The sequence below is a fragment of the Magnolia sinica genome, chromosome 4 (assembly GCF_029962835.1).
Source record: "Magnolia sinica isolate HGM2019 chromosome 4, MsV1, whole genome shotgun sequence".
NCBI classification, from domain to species: domain Eukaryota; kingdom Viridiplantae; phylum Streptophyta; class Magnoliopsida; order Magnoliales; family Magnoliaceae; genus Magnolia; species Magnolia sinica.
Window position 1 is genome coordinate 104,990,062 of NC_080576.1, and position 12,308 is coordinate 105,002,369.

A 12,308-nucleotide genomic window follows, 5' to 3' on the forward strand; every position below is an offset into this window, starting at 1 on the left:
CCCATAATGGGCCCTAGAGATTAGAAAAACCCTCCCATAGGGCTAGTATAGTAAAAACCCAACCATTGGGGTCATTTACACCAAATATAGCACTATATAAGGGCTTCATTTGGGCACCCCATCTCTCTATACGAATTTACATCCTCCAAGGGGGAGAAAGAGAGAAAGAGAAAGAGAAAGAAGAAGAGTAAGAGTAGGGTGGGGAAGCTTTAGTGCTTCCCTTCATCGGTTTCCTCCAATCAAAGCGCTATCCTCGATCACTTTCCTCTGCCGAATATACCTTATTTGCGATTTAGAGGTAAGAAACAAACCTACTTCCTAACCTAGGTTCTTTCTAAAATGGATTACATGAATCTAATATAGTTTTTGGTGTTTATATAAAAATTTGTAATTTTCTCCAAATTCCTAACCATAGGAACCTTGCATCCACCACCATAAGAGTAAGATTCCCAGGTAATCACTATTCCTCTCCATATATGCGTTTTGTAAGCTAGGCCCTTGCATGTATCTTAACATGCAGGTGCATTTGACTCAGGACCTCGGCAAACCCTCCCATGAGTCCAACACCCCTAGGAAGATTCCGTAAGCCATCGGTGACCTAAAGGTGCGGACGAATATCCCTAGGTAGCCAAGTACCAATTTTAGAATAAATTTAATGATTTTGAATGCTAGAGTGATGTGCATGAGTGATTTGGGGAAAAACCTAGCTAGAAACCTATATATTAGGTCCACCAACATCCAAACAACGATAAATTGCTATTTTTTGGTTTTCAACATGTTTGAGCATAGAATTGGTGTTGCATGATCATCCCATATTTGATTCTTACATGATTTTTCCTATAACATGTATGATTGTAGGTCTCTTCGATAATCCAGTACCATATGCACACACGTCTAACTCATGTTATTAAGAGTAGTTGCATTTATATTAACAACCTGAAACTTCATGCTCGACGTATTGTGCGCATGATTTCACTTGTGATAGAAGATGAACTTTTAATTGTTGAAGTGTTATTGAATACAACCTATTCTCTGGGTTGGTCAGGAACTGAGAATTGTGAGGGTGGACCTATTGGTTGGACCGCCCTGTGACCAGATTGACTAATTTGGGCGGGCACGAATGGGCGACAATAGTGGGACTACATGGGTTGCTTACACCCGATGTCGTACGTTATGTGCTCGTCTGAACTTGGGCAGTCTAGTCCATCGACTGACCAACTATGCTTGTTAACCATGTTTGCTCACGTCTGTTTGGAACCTGGAACACCCCTCGCCCACTAACGCCTACTGATAACAGCTAGAAACTGATCCACAGTCTCATGAGCCGGGCATGGTGGAATGGGATATTATGTCCGAGCTGTCGGCCTACGTTGGGGTGATGAGCCTCCCCATAGTAACCATGAGCAATCCCACTTCCCAGCACTTCCCACGTGCTTGTAATCGGGGGTGAGGACTGCGATGGGATCAAAGATTACGGGGTCTTGGCTTCGCACATTGAGGGGTCCTGGCCTCGCAAATGGATGAGGGCATTGATATCGTCGGGGTATACCAATTTTTCTAACCTACTGGATGAACAAAATTAACTAAAAACTTGGCTAATACATTATTCACGCATCGCATTAGCTAGGATTTGGAGACTCGGCAGTTGAGGTCGCAATAAGGGAGTATTGGTCATACGCGACCGTGAGACGAAGTCGCTCGAGGGAGTGTTGTGGGTGAGGTCATGCATCATACATAACTCATGCATACATATTAGCAAAGGCTAGTTAGTGATTTACGAATGTGTGCTTTTCATTAAATTCATCATGGAATGTTATTTGATGTAACTTATGGCTGATGGCACCCATTGAGTTAGTTACTCACTCCCACTCTGGGACGATATTTTAAAACACCAACCAGACCCTTTACCAGATGCAGGTGAGGCGGAGCTCGATGAGCTGAGCGGGGTGAGCATGGATGAGGAAGAGGAGCTTCCTACTTCCAGCTTATGAGCGGATCACCGTAGACTGTGCAAGTTGATTATAGGTTGTTGAGCTGTCGATCTAGCACACCATTTCTTTTAGACATTTATTTTATAAATTTTTGGGCGACACCTTGTGCGACCAATTTGCTATTCTTATATACTTGTAGTTCTTAGTCGCATTTATTTCAGCAGATTAGTTGTGGTTATGGTTTATGTTCCAGTTGATTCCTTTATTACTCATTTAAACTGATTTATGTACAAATCACCATAATTAGGATAAAAGCGACACCCGAAAATTTAGAGGCCGAGTTCCTACACGGCTCCTGAAAACTCGGGGTGTTACATGCACTGACCTGGAATAGTCCGAAAACCGCCTCAAATTTACGCAGTCCGCACACCAGCTACGTAACCCTCAACTAGTCGAGCCAAGGCCTCGACTGGTCGAAGGGCACCCTCGACCAGTCGAGCTAGCCCCTCGACTGGTCGAGCAACCCGGAACTCCAAAAAAACAACGTTGTTGGACTTCAAGTCGAGCTGACCTCGACTGATCGAACAGCCCCCTTGACCGGTCGAGCAGCGCAGTAAAATACAAGATCTAAGACATCTGTTTACAACAATCTCTACCATGTCTTCAATCTTCAACTGTGTAGCTCCTTGACCTCTTCTCTTATCTCTATATAACATCATAGCTTCTTATACACACTCCTTCCTTCTTTTCCTTCATTGCCAAGCCCAGAAAAGTTGCACATAACTTGAACTTCTTTGCAGGAACGACCTTGGAGATCATGTCTTCCGGATTCACACAGGTATGAATCTCCTCCGGAGTTACGCCTCCTTCCTCAAGAACCTGTCGGATAACATAGACATTCAACTAATTGCTCCACCCATTAGTACAAACGAGTAACCTGAAGCTGACTTTCTGAAATCCACACTGCCTGCATGATCTAAATTCACATACCCTTTCAACTTTGTTCTTGTCTTCCCAAAAGTAAAGACGTAGTCTTCTTACCATCTCACCGCTACCCAATATTGCTTGCCGGGGTACTTGCTCACAACACTGATGGCATGTGAAATAACTAGTCTAATTCAAACCATGGTATACACTGTCAACTACATTCGAATAAAGCTTATAAGATATATCTTACTTTATCTCATCTGTTTTGGAACATGTCTTGAGGAAAACTTTGAGGAGAAATGCGTAGGGAACGCTCTCCGGCTTTGTTTGGTCTATCACATCCTTGGTCAATACCTACCCAAGGTATTCTGCCTAAGATAACCAAAGCCTACTCCTCTTCCAGTTTCAACATTAAGAACCATCTTTGCAGCCCCCCGATTCTTCATCCTAAATGCCCCACTTAACCAAGTCTTCAGTATATTGATATTAGACATATCATAATTGGCGAGCTATATATCATCAACATACAATACCTGACCCACCATAAAGGAATCAAACTTTATAGCACTGCCTAGACGACAGGCCGTACCACAACCTCCTGCAAATTCTTTTTCTCAGCCCCTTTATCTTCGCAACCGCTCTGGTTTCTTCATGTACATCTGCTCTTCTAATTTCTCATATAGAAGTGCAGACTTCACATCCATCCTTCTAACTCGCGATCGCATTGGCCAATCAACTTTAATCACGAATCTAATTGACACTTACTATGCCGTTGGTGCAAATATCTCTGAGAAGTCGATCCTTTCTCTTTGAGTATTACCCTTCGCTACCAACCTCGCTCTGTATCTATGTTGTATCCTCCCGAAGATCCACTTGCATCCCACCACTTCTCGGCCCAATAGAAGCTCCACCAACTCCCATGTGTCGATGTGGTACAACGAGTCTATCACATCACCCATAGTTACCTTCCACTTCTCAGCACCAAGCTCACCTAAAGCCATCTGAATAGAAAACGAATCCCTTACGATATTGGAGTTGTCCATGTACATCGTCGATATCCTGCGATTATGCCGTGTGATTCTTTTCACAGGTGGCTACTCCACCTGCTGTATCCCTGTCCGCGCATCTCAGCCTTCCTGCCTTGCCCGCTCATGTGGTCATGCCCAACATGTCACACATGTGCAGAGGTGGTGTCACGCCCCAAACCCGAAAATCGGATTCACAGGAATCTCGATCGCCAAATTCGGTGCCGACAGCTTCCGTAGTATCCCATTCTCGGCTCCTAGTATCCAAACGCTAGATTTCCGATCCTGGGATCCTACAAGGAGGATTTTTTTTTTTTTCAAAGTACATTTAACTCATAATAAGCATAACTATAAAATTACCCAATTCACAAAGGCAACATTATCATCACATATCCACTAATATAATCATTTGAGTACAATGCTAAAAGGAAATACATAAATCAAAAATCAAGCTCCAGAAGGTCGCTGCACGCTTCCAAGCTCAACACTGCGGCAACCTAACATCACCTGCACGCATCTATCGTGCATAAGCTTATAGAAAGCTTAGAGGGTGGTGTAAGTGTGTGCATAAGGTAAGTGTCAAGTAAGCAATATCAGAGTAATCAGAGTAAGAGAAAGTACTGATAAACCCATAATCATACTATATCAGAAACACTAGCAAGATCATAAATCATACGAAATCAGAGGAATGCGAAAACATGCTGATAGGCTCATGAATACCATCAATCTTATCCAGGCTATGCGACGCAGAAATATAATAAAAACAATATCATATACTGATGAAGCAATGTAGATCAACTATGCAATGCGAGATAATACGCCAGATGTCGGCGATGCAATGCAATATACAAATCCTGATGAGTCCACGAATACCGTCAGTTGTATCTAGGTCATATAAATGCATAAACATAGTAACCCGAAATGCCACTTGCGTCAGATGTAATGCGATATGTGGTGCGAATGGAATGACCATGCTGGAGTGTGAAGTCGGGATGATAGTACGTAGTATCGCAGGTCACGGGGTCCATCACAAGGGACTTCTATCCAAACCAGTCCCATACCTAAATTTGGATAGTCAGACTCAATGTGATAAACTCCTGATCTCAGGTTAGTCGCGCGCCCAACCGAAATCCTGGTCATGCGAATGTACACGTAACAAATAGTTGCGCACCATCCGCCCGAGTGGATAGTGAATGAATGAATGAATGAGTATGCAATGCCTACTCAATAAGTCCACATATCAGTACGGTTCCTCTCTGGAAAATCACCGGGGTCTATTACACTCCAAACCAGATTGCCGCCCCATCGCGCGCAACAAGGTGAGTGGAAGAGACCTCACTATCCGCCTGCCAATATCGGGCCCGGCTCGTCGATAGCGGACCCATTCCTCGAGCTGGTCAGACTCAGCCTAGCATTGCCCCCTCCTCTCGGGCAGGTAAGGCCGTACCCCCTTCCAACCGACCACGACACAGTGGGAGACGCGGCCTAACGGTATACGGCCCTCATGCGCTCATGCATCCACTCGGTCTAGACGTTGGAGCAACCTCTGGAACCAAGAGGGTTTAGGGACTTTCACCCAGGGATATCTATAGCACCCCATGTAGAACAGATTTTTGGTGTCCCATCTGGCCATCCACAAAATACCTGTGGAGGCTATGGCCCTGATGTCGCTAGGGCGTACGGTGGTCATGTCACATAAATGCGAGATGCATGAGTCACACAGTCCAATCATGCATCAATCTTGCACATGTCGTGCTCTCATGTCGGGCACTCCGCCTATCAGGAAGCCTCATGAACAACTTACTATACAGGATATGCAATGGTCAATCACATCTCATAACAAACATGCAGATGATGCATATGGGCATGTATCATGATACTATGTTGTCATATACTCATAATCGGTATCAAGAACCGGTATCAACAATCGATCTCGACAATGTGGACAATTAACCAGCATTACCCTCAAGGAATGACCCACATAAAGCCTAATATATAGTAGACTCATGGCTTCACACAAGGACCTAATATATAACACCATGGGCCTTACTAGGGCCACATACACAACAGGTAGGCCCTGCTCATGGGCTTCAAATACATGAAATGTGAGCCCTACACATGGGTCACGAATACATCAAATGCGTCACACATCATGGGCCTAATACATATCACAATGGCCTTGCCCATAGGCCACAAATACACCACAATGGGCCTTGCCCATGGGCCATGAATACATCGCAGTAGGCCTCGACTACGGTTTGCATATACATCATATAGGTCTCGACAATCGAAATTGACACTTGGAATCGGCCTCAACAATCGGAGTTGGCCTAAACAATTGACCTTGACAATCGAAATCGGCTATAAAACTTGGCCTCAACAATCGGGATCGATCGATAATCAAAATCGGTAAATCGGTCACGATAATCAGCCTCGATCGCTAATCAGAATCGGTAAATCGGTCACGATAATCGGATCGATCGATAATCAGAATCAGCAAATCGATCACGACAATCGGATCGATTGATAATCAGAATCGGTCACGACAATCGGATCAATCGATAATCAGAATCGGCAAATCGGTCACGACAATCGGGTCGATCGATAATCAGAATCGGCAAATCGGTCACGACAATCGGGATCGATTGATAATCAGAGTCGGCAAATCAGTCACGACAATCGGATCGATCGATAATCAGAATCGGCAAATCGGTCACGACAATCGGATCGATCGATAATCAGAATCGGCAAATCGGCCACGACAATTGGGTCGATCGATAATCAGAATCGGCAAATCGGTCACGACAATCGGGATCGATTGATAATCAGAGTCGGCAAATCAGTCACGACAATCGGATCGATCGATAATCAGAATCGGCAAATCGGTCACGACAATCGGATCGATCGATAATCAGAATCGGCAAATCGGCCATGACAATCGGGATCGATCGATAATCAGGGTCGGCAAATCAGTCACGACAATCGGATCGATCGATAATCGGGATCGGCAAATCGGTCACGACAATCGGATCGATCGATAATCAGAATCGATAAATCGGTCACGAGAGTCGAATCGATCGATAGTTAGAGTCGGCAAATCGGTCATGATAAACGGCCTCGATCGTTAATCGGCAATCGGTCAAGATAATTGACCTCGATCGCTAATCGACAATCGGTTAAGTCAATCCGAATCGGCAATCGGTCTCGACAATCAAAATCGGTAATCAGCGTCGATAATCGGCACCGATAATCAGGGTCGATAATCGGCGTCGGCCTCGATAACTGGCACCGGTAAATAAAGCGGGGTCCATAAATAATCAGCCGATCAACCATAGTAAAAGATCGACACTCAACCGTGGTTATATCAAATCCGATAGCACGGAGTCATCCGTCTATGGTGAATGGGGCCCACTGATTAGGGTTAACACACTAAGAAAATGATGAGAATGGACCTAACAAAACCTAAGGAAATGTCACGATGTGGACATCCAACCATCCTTGCTTATCAATGTGGATATCTAACCAACATTGCTCCCAAGGAGTGGCCCACATAGAGCCATACGCATAGTGGCCCTTGGCATTACGTACAATCACGATGGGCCTCATTTACGTTACATAGGCCTCGTCATATGAGCTAACATACATCTCATCGGGCCTCGAATACACAACAGGTGGACCTCGCACCTAGGCCTCATATGTTAAGTGGGCCACCTCACATGGGCTGCATTATATGGGTCACACCATCGGCTTCATGTATATCAAATAGGTCCATCGATGGGTCTCATATATATCAAGTCGGGCCCGCCCTTATGTATTTTAAGACCCAATCTATTCATAAGATAACATAGGGATAAATGGAGTGAAAATAATATCAGCTTAATTGGAAACTACCATGGCCCTTAAAAGTTTGAAGGGTGGATGTCACTATTTACTATTTAAATAGTGGGGTCCACTTGAACTTTAGATCTGACTCACCACTATCTTCCCATGCTGTAAAATGATCTCACAATTGGTTGGACGGCATGGATACAACACTTACATCATGGTGGGCCCCACCGTTCAAATAGTAGGCAGTGTCGATATACATAATGTTGGGCCTGCTGCCAGTAAAGGAGCAGCTAGATGGCTGCTGCACCATAACTGGCTGCACTAGGAGGGCAAAGGTGGGTCCCACGTGGGCCCACCACCGTACATATATTATAAAATATATAATATATAATATATATGGTATATAATATATAATATATACTATAATGTATATAGTGGTGGGACCCACATAATTCGCCGTCGCCAGATGACAGTGGCCCCCACCAACGAAACAGATGGACGGCGTCCCAAAACACAAACATCATGTGGGGCCTACAGCCGGCTGAAGTTCAAAGAGAGAGAAAGAGAAAGAGAGAGAGAGAGAGAGAGCAGCACGTGGCTGCCTCTCCTCTTTTCTTTCCTTTTTATTTTCTTTTTCTTTTTCTTTTTCTTTTTTCTTCTCTGGCACAACCACCGACACAGCAGAGGTGGGTTCATGCACGGCCCACCACATATATATATAGGAAAAGGTTTAGCGTGCTCATCGAGCTTGTGGGCCCCACCGTTGATGTTTGCCAAACATCTAACCCATCGGTCAGATGCACCATTCCAGCATGGGCCTAGGTCTCAAAAATCAAGTCAGTCTGTGACTTGTGTGGGCCGCACCAGATACAACAGTTAAGAGGGCTATCCTCCATTGAAAACATTCATAATCATTATCAGGCCCACTGAGATGGGGTTTACAAATCCAGCCCACCCATTGCGGGTGTCCCACTTGAATGAAGGGTCCGGACCAAGTTTCAGCCGTATCCAAATTTCAGGTAGGCCCCCACCAGGTATTTTTATATGTTTTAGGCTTGTCTTCACATGATTTTAGATTCTGTGGCCCACCTAAGTTCCGTATACGGCTGATTTTTGGGTTATCCCATAATTTAAAGGGGACGTGCCAAATGCACGGTGTTGATGCCCGAAACGCTTCACAGTGGGGCCCACAGCTGGGCCGTGATGTCCAGCCTGTTCTTCACGCCAGCACAGCTGCTGACAGTAGCAGCGCCTGCTGCAGCAGCCTCCCTTCTTTGTTTGTATTTTTATTTTTTTTTGATCGTTTTCTTAAGGTCTTTCACATCCGGGACCCACGTTAGGGAAATCCGTCCCAGCTGTTAGATCCCATGGATCAAGACAGACCCATCAAGCCCAATATCCATGATATTTTGGTGTATAAGACATTATATTAGTTTTTAACGATAAAACCACTGTTTTCCCTATGGCATGGCCCGCCCAATAATCGGATTGGTCTCATATTTTGGCTCAACGACTAAATTAAACTAGGGAACGGAATGGACAGCGTGGATTAGACCGATACATCAAGGTGGAGCCTGCATGAGGGGTCCACCCAAATTTATTTTTATTATTTTATTTTTTTAAAACTGATATCCTTTTTGCTTTGACGGACAGGACACCACACTGTCCGTTCACCCTTCACTGAAGACGCTGGATGGGTTCTGAATACAACATATATATAGGTGGGCCTTGCTCAGGTGGGCCACCAATGTATGGGATGGTGTGGATGAGACATACACCAAGGTGGGGTCCATCCAAGTGGGCCACACAGCCACACCATTACAAAGAAATAAGGAAAGAGAGAGAGAAAGAAGCACCCACCTCTAAATCGACTCATTCTTTAATCCTTCGGGTCTTCAAGCCTTCTAAGATCCTTTTCAACGGTGGAGATGGGCTTCTAATGGCAGGATTGAAGGGGATCTAAGGTGTAAGAGGGCTAGCCATGGAGATGGGTTGGGACGTCCATAGCTCTAGCAAAGGTTGGAGAATAAGGAAGAAAGAGGGAGGGAGAGAGAGATAAGAGAGAGAGAGGTTATTATGGCTTGTCATAATGGTGTAAGGCCATCATTAATGCCTAGGAAAGGGTAGATGTTGACTTTTGGGAAAAGGTGAGGGAATGATTACCTAGCACATCACCCCATAAAAGCTTAGAAAATTGTGTCATTGCAATAGGTGGGTCCCGCAACGTGCAGTCAACAGTCATTACAATGCGTAGGCCATCACTAGTCATCCGAGCGTTGCATTGACGCACGAGACGCGACATTGGAACCGTGGCGATAATGCGGTCATGACAGTACAAGTTTCGACTCGAGCCGACTCAGATATATTTGACACAACTTAAGATCGCGCGCATATGCCAATAACAGATAGCGGGTCGCTGGAATTCGACCGGAAGGACCACGGAAGCCTACGGAACGATACAGTCTAGGACACGGGCCTTACAGGTGGAATCCGCTACAGCCATTGCAGTTTCACCTTTTGAAGTGCTCTCGATCAACCTATAAACATTATCGAGTCGTTGCGCTTTCATAATTACCCGTGCCCCCTTAGATACTTTAAGAGCACCATCAAACCTGTGAACTTGCAGCCCATTACCTCAAGTACACCAAGAGAAATCAGATTCTTCTCTAAATCAGAAACGTGCCTGATATCAATCAAGGTACGCTCTGCCCCATCAAACATCTTGATGCGCACTGAACCAACAACTATAACATTACAGGCAATGTCATTGCCCATAAATACCTGTCCACCATCGCACTCCCTGTAACTGGTGAACCACTCTGATGAGGAGTCATGTGAAAAGATGCCCCTGTGTCTAGAATTCATTCATCCTTACGATCGTCATATGACCATCTGATCGTAGACACAAATAAAACATAACCATCACATCCACTCGATCCATCTGACGAGGCAGCATTGACCTCCCTGTACGAAGCCTCAGAATCTTCTCTCTTAGATTTAGGATTTCTACAATCCTTCTTCACATATCCTTTCATCTCATAATTCCAACACTTTACATTTCCTTTGCCCTTTGCCCTTAGATTTGGATCCAAAACCTGTACTTTGTTCAGAATTTCTACCCCTTACAAGCAGTGCATTAGAAGATATTCCTATGTCGACATTAAACTTTCTCATAGCCTTCCCTTGAAGGGCTGAGATAACAGTGTCGATACTCAGGGTTCTATTCATGGAGCACATTGTGTCCTTGAAGGATTCATAAGACGCCGGAAGAGAATTCAGTAACATACATGTTTGTTCATCATTTTTCATCACTGCTTCCATATCTAGCAATTTGCAAACCAATTTATTAAAGTTGCTTATGTGAGCCTCTAGATCTCCACCCTCTGCCATCTTGAAGTTATACCATTGCCACTTCAAGTATAGGCAATTTTCAGAGAATTTTTTCGCATAAACATCCTCTAACTTTGCCCATAACTTAGCCACAGTTTTCTCCCTCATGACATTGTAGATAACCTCATCCGTGAGACATAAATGGATCGATGATAAAGACTTCTTATCAAGAGTATTCAATTCATCATCAATCATAATAGACTTTCACTCCTCAAGAGCACCATCGTTGCCTTGCTTGATTAAGGAACTAATCATCTTGATTTTCCATAACTCAAAATTATTTTTTCCCGAGTACTTCTCAATATTATACCTAGTGCTCGTTATTATTACTAATCCCTCAGATTTAAATCTGTGCCCCAACGATTGCTCTGATACCACTTGTTGAGGATTTGTGCTGTGGAATCACATATATCTAGATCTAGGATAGCAATTCAATGACACCAAGCAATTACAAGAGAACACAAAGATTTAACGCGAAAAACCCTTTCGGAAAAAAATCACGGCACAAAGCGACAGAATTCCACTATGAAAGCATAAATTACAAAGAGAGAGGACTTACTCGATTCGAAAAACCTCGAATCGCACCCTTACTACACCCTTTAATAACCCTAGAACCCTCTAGAATACCTCTAGGAAGCCTTAGAATAGCCCTAAGGATCCCTATTTATAATTTAGGAAACTCCACCTATGCACCGACTTGGAATAGTCCGAAAACTGCCTCAAATTTACGCAATCCGCGCACCAGCTGCGTAACCCTCGACTAGTCGAGCCAGGGTCTCGACTAGTAGAAGGGCACCCGGAACTCCAAAAAAATAACGCTACTGGACTTCGAGTTGAGCGGACCTCGATTGGTCGAGCAGTGCGGTAAGATACAAGATTTAAGACATCTGTTAACAGCAGTCCCCCCTCTCAATTTGGTGGTGGTGGTGGTTCCCCCTGTCTCTCTCGATTTAATAGTGGTGGCAATCCCCTTCTCTCTCTCTATTCAATGGTGGTGGTGGTCCTCTCTCTTTCAAGATTAGGTGGTGGTGGTTGCAAAAGAAAAAAAGTATAAAATCTTAAAATGAGTTGAAACGTGGGTCCAGCTCTACATATATGCTTATGGAATGATATTGTGGGGCTCATCGGGCATCTCCATTGAAATCCTATCTGACCATTATCTTGAAAAAATAATTTTAGGGTATAAGCTCAAAAATCAAGAAGAATA